This window comes from Hylobates moloch, unplaced genomic scaffold (genome assembly GCF_009828535.3).
Source record: "Hylobates moloch isolate HMO894 unplaced genomic scaffold, HMol_V3 SCAFFOLD_2, whole genome shotgun sequence".
NCBI classification, from domain to species: domain Eukaryota; kingdom Metazoa; phylum Chordata; class Mammalia; order Primates; family Hylobatidae; genus Hylobates; species Hylobates moloch.
In genome coordinates, this window is record NW_026652277.1 from 95,431,526 (window position 1) to 95,437,559 (window position 6,034).

Consider the following 6,034-nt stretch of genomic DNA (forward strand, 5'->3'; position numbering starts at 1 on the left):
ACCTAGATTTCAGCAGATGTATGGACATGCCAACATGTCCAGGCAGAAGTCTGCTGCAGGGGCAGAGCCTCATGGAGAATCTCTACTAGGGAAGTGAAGAGGGAAAATGTGGAATTAGAGCCCCTAAATAAAGTCCCCACTGGGGCACTGCCTAGTGGAACTTTGAATAGAGGGCCACCGTCCTCCAGACCCCAGAATGGTAGATCCACCTACAGCTTGCACCATGCACCTGGCTGGCTTTGAGCTGCAGGCACTCAATGCCAGCCCATAAAAGTAGCCACAGGGGCTGTAACTTGCAGAGCCACAGGATCAGAGCAACCCAAGGCCATGGGGGCCCACCCCTTGTATCAGAGTATGCTGGATATGAGACATGGAGTCAAAGGAGATTAATTTGGAGCTTTAAGATTTAATGACTACCTGCCTAGGTCTTGCATCAGCCCTATGGCCCCTTCATTTTGGCTAATTTCTCCCATTTAGAATGGTAGCATTTACCAAATGCCTCTACCCCCACTGTATCTTGAAAATAGATGACTTGTATTTTGTTTTATAGACTCATAGGTAGAAGGGACTTACTTTGTCTTAGATGAGACATTGGACTGTGGATTTTTGAGTTAATGCTGAAATGAGTTAAGACTGAAGGACTTTTGAAAAGGGATTGTATTTTGCAATGTGAGAAGAACATATACACTCAATACTAGAGCACCCAGATTTATAAAATGAATGCTACTAGACCTAAGGAAAAAAATAGACAGTGATACAATAATAGTGGGGAACTTCAACAATCCATTGACATAACTAGGCAGATCACTGAGGTAAAAAACCAACAAAGAAACTCTGCAGTTAAATTGGTCTCAGCTAAATAGACCTAATGGGCATCTCTCTCTCTCTCTCTCTCTCTCTCTGTATTTATATATACACACACACACACACACACACACATATATACACATATATATTTGTATATATGTGTCTATTATATATGTCTCTATATATTAAATAGATGTCTATTATATGTATATTTAATATATGTATGTTTCTAAGCAGCAAATAATTCAAGAAGTCACCTGGCTGTTTCTAAAAGTGTACACTCATACACATGAACAACGAAATAATCTGAAACTGGAACTTATATTTAAAAAGGAAGCAGTGGGCCGGGCGCGGTGGCTCATGCTTGTAATCCCAGCACTTTGGGAGGCCGAGGCCGGCGGATCACGAGGTCAGGAGATCGAGACCACGGTGAAACCCCGTCTCTACTAAAAATACAAAAAAATTAGCCGGGCATGGTGGCGGGCGCCTGTAGTCCCAGCTACTTGGAGAGGCTGAGGCAGGAGAATGGCGTGAACCCGGGAGGCGGAGCTTGCAGTGAGCCGAGGTTGCGCCACTGCACTCCAGCCTGGGCGACAGAGCGAGACTCCGTCTCAAAAAAAAAAAAAAAGGAAGCAGTGCACAAAAGTTTGGAAAATTTGCAACCTGATCATTTGGTAGAAGAGAAAAACCTATTTTCTGGGGAATAATTCAAGCCATCTTGAATATATAAATAAATATATATATTTATACATATTAAGTATATATATTTAAAGATATATTTATACATATTAAGATATATATTTATACACATTAACATATATGTTTATACATATTAAGATATATATTTATACATATTAAATATATATATTTAAATATATTCAAATCTTCTTGTTGAATCAATCCCTTTATCATTATATAATGCACTTCTTTGCCTTTTACTGCTGTTGGTTTAAAGTCTGATTTATCTGATAGAAAAATAGCAAGCCTTGCTCTTTGTTTTCCATTTGCATTTGTTTTTTGTATCTTTTTCCATTCAGTTACTGACACCTATAGGTACCATTGCACGTTACATGGGTCTCTTGAAGGCAGATGTTTGAGTCCTGTTTTTGTATTCAATTTGCCAATTGATATCTTTTAAATGGAGCTTTTAGGGCATCTGCATTCAGGGTTAATATTGATATGTGAGATTTTGTATCTGTCATAGTGTCATTAGCTAGTGGCTTTGTAGTCTCAGTTGTGGATTTGCTTTATAGGATCTGTGAACTTTGTACTTTTGTGTGGTTTTATGATAGCGAGTATTGTCCTTTTGTTTTCAGTTTATACTTCCTTTGAGCATTTGTTTTTTGTAAGACTGATCTGGTGGTGACAAATTGCCTTAACATTTGCTTGTCTGGGAAAAACTTTATTTCTCTTTTGTTTATGATGCTTAGTTTGGCAGGATATAATATTATTGGCTGGCGTTTTTTTTTTTCCTTTAAGAAAGCTAAAAATAGGCCCCTGGTATCTTCTGGCTTGTGAGGTTTCTGCTGAGAGGTCTGCTGTTAGCCTGATGAGATTATCTTTATTTGTGATTTGGCGTTTTTCTCTACCTGCCTTTAAGATTATTTTTTGTTGTTAGCATTGATCTTGGGTATTCTAATGACTGTATGCCTTGATGATGGTCATTTTCTGTTATCTTGCAGGTGTTTTCTGAATTTCTTCTCTGGATGTCTATTTATCTAGCAAAATTAGAAAAAATTTCCTGAATTATTCCATCAAATATATTTTCCAAGTTGCTTACTTTTTGTTTTTCTCTCTCAGAAATGCCTGTAAGTTTTAGGTTTGATTGCTTTATATAATCCTATATTTTTCAGTCTTTCTTCATCTTTAAAATATTTTTTTGTGACTAGGTTAATTAAAAAGATTAGCCTTGGAGCTCTGAAACTGTTTACTCTGCTTGGTCTAGACTACTGTTAAGACTTTCACATGAGATTTCAATTCTTTCAGTGAATTTTTTATTTTCTAAAGATATATATATTTATATACATATATATTTTGTGTGTGTATGTGTGTGTTGGCTTTCAACTTTCTCTTGGATTTCATTGAGCTTCCTTACAATTCATATTTTGAATACTTTATACTTTCAAAATTTTATGCATTGCTTGAGAACTAGTGTGATCCTTTGGGGGTATCACAACATTCTGTTTCTTCACAGTGCTAGAATTATTGTTCTGGTTCCTTCTCATCTGTAGAAGCTCTTGTTACTTTTTAATTTACTTTCATTTAGGTTAGGTTTTTATCTCCCTTGAGCATAATACTGTTGCATATATTGGGTAGGATTCTTTAGATTTGCTTCTTTGTGCTTTTAGGGGGCCAAGGATTTGTTTGGCTTCCTTGGTTATATATAGCTTTAGTGCAGTGTTTTTTTCAAATGATAGTTGTTTGTGACTTGTAGTAGTGGTGTACTGTGCTTGTGGTCAGGCTCACTGTCTCCTACAGGGCTGGGAAGGTGAAGGTCTTGATAGGCTTCTCTTATTCTCCAGCACTGTGCACTTCTGTTAGGAGACAATATTGGGTTATGCAGTTCAACGTGCAGTCCAGTAGGTAGTGTTTGCAGGTAAAGGCCAGCTGAGTGCCACACACTGTCAGCAAAAGTTGCGGGCCATGCAGGTGGACCTCCTGACCAGTAGGTGGCACTTGCAGGTGAATGCAGTGGTGTTAATGTCAATGGGATTTTTACCTAGCCTTTGTTTTTCAGGCGAAGTATTGGTGATGACTGGGAGATGAGGCTTCTGGTGTGGTACCATCCTGCGCTCTGCTACCATGGAGACTAGAGGGGGCAAAGCTGGGCAGGGCTGGGTCTGGTGAGTTAGCAACCAGACTCTTCAAAGTGGGCACAAGAACTGACCTTGGCAGAGGTTCTAAGGGCTGCTGTCTGGCTGCTGGGACAATCCTCAAGAGAGGGGTGGAGGCACCACTCCTGTGCCACAGAGCTCACTTAGGGGAAGACCAAAGCCTGGGGTTTTCAGCCCATTAGGCAGTTGTGGGGCCTACACAGGTCACAGACACCCAACCCAGAGGGTCTCCCTCCAGAGTCCAGCCCTGGCAACAGGCCCAATCAGTTAGGCTTATCCCATGCCATCTGCATCCAGATTGTGCCACTTCAGGCATTCCAGACAACAGGAGTCACTGAGGGGAAAACTGACTATCAGATCATATTGTTCCTGGTCCAATCACACGAAGGGAGGCATAGCCAGCTCCTGTACCACCATACTAACCAGTGCCACACTCTTCTCTCTGTTCTGAAAGTGAGGGCTACTCTCCCACTTGAGATCAGGCCACACATTTGATCTTCATACTGAGCAGTGTGCTTGAGTCCCAGGGAACTAGGTCCAGGCCAGGGGATTTATCCTCTGGCCCTTCAGTGACAAGTGGTGATGTGATGGGGGTGAACTGCTCCCGGGTTACCAATGAAACACTCATATGGGGCAGTGGAGGCTATCCTGTTGGCACCACCCTGTGGGAACAGCCATAAAGGCAGTCTTGAGAGGGACCAACAGCCAAGGGGGTGCATTGTTTGGAAGCATCTTGGTCCCACAGCAATGGTGGTGGGACCTGATTTGTCTTAGTCATATGAACATGCCTGAGCCTTTCTCTCTCCTGCCAGGCAGAAGCAGAAACTGCAGCTGTTCATTGCAGGATGGAGAGTCTTGTGGGTTGGGGACCTAAAAAGGGTTCCATTTTTCTGCAGCTGCCCAGCACAGCAAGCCTTCTGGGCTCCATGTGGGTTCAAGCAATGCAACTGTGTATTCTCTAGGCAGCTTCCCTGCCAGTCCAAAGTCTTTTGTGGGGTGTGTGGGAGGGTTTGTGAGAGCTTCTGTAGCTAGATCTCAGAGGCCTGTGGCAAGAATGTGGTGCCCCAAGGTTCCTCCACTCATCCCTTCTTTGGGTCTTTTCTGGGTTCAGGGCCCAGATCTGGAGCCTATCATCCCTGAGTAGACTGCTCTGCAGGTTTATCTGCAACCAAGGTGTCTTTTCTTGCCTATCAAATTTTTGTGTTTTCTTTCAAATGATTGTTCAAATTGTAAAAGTTTACGTGATATTTTGGTTCCTCTCTGTGGAGGAGGCACATCTCAGCTAGATCTAGCCTCAACCTCAAAAATTTTTTTCCATAATCAATTTCTTATGTAATTAAAAAAATCTATACTATAAACAGCATTTATTTTGTCATTTGAATTAAATTATTAATCTTTATATTGGGTTTATTTACATTATTTGAATAAAATTATTGAAACATTTATCAGCACATTATTACACACATATGTATATTCCTTTTATTTTGCACTAACCTGCACATTGTGCACATGTACCCTAAAACTTAAAGTATAATAAAAAAATAAAAAAGAACTTATTTTTCCTTTTGCTAGTGACATTTAAGCATTTAAAATTCAAGTTCAGGAGTTTTGGAGACTTGGATTGTAGGAGGTGGGAAAAAAGAAATGTGTATAATTTATTTTTTTCATAATCATGTTAAATATAGAGTCCATTACAAGCATCTTTATGGAATAATGATTAATTCTGAAGTCTGGAAATGGAATGCATAGTTTTTCTACTTGATATAAACATTGAAATTTTCTTTAGTAATAAATATTCATCTTAATACTTATAAAAGTATTTTTTCTCAAGTTCCAGTGCCATTTACCAAGTATAAGCTCTCCTGCCTGAATTTTGGCGGTGTTATTCTAAAAGATTTAGTATTCTTATCATGAGAGTTACCCATTTCCAAATATAATGAAGTCACCCATCTGCTAAATACCTTTTCATGTTTTATAAGAGTCTAGAAATACTTGCTTTATAAGGTCTCTGCATGATTGTGTGCCTACTTACCTTTTTAAATTGTCTTTTAGCAGTTACTCCCCGCCACGGTGTAGTACACCAAATAATAAAACATGCTGTGCCCCATCGTCTCTGACACACACACACACACACACACACACACTCCTGCATTGATAGTTCTGGTGTATTTTTTCATCTTAGCTTATACATCCATGAAAACTTTCCTAGACCTCTGACATCTGGTCAGTAACTCTCAGTTGTGACCTCATAGAACCTTTATCATTTTTATTTTTGGATTGAGTAAGTTGAACAATTATGCACATACCATAAAATTAGATATTTTAAAAAGTACAATTCAGTGATATTCAGTACATTCACTTTAGTATATTCAGTTTTATTTATTGCCCAATGT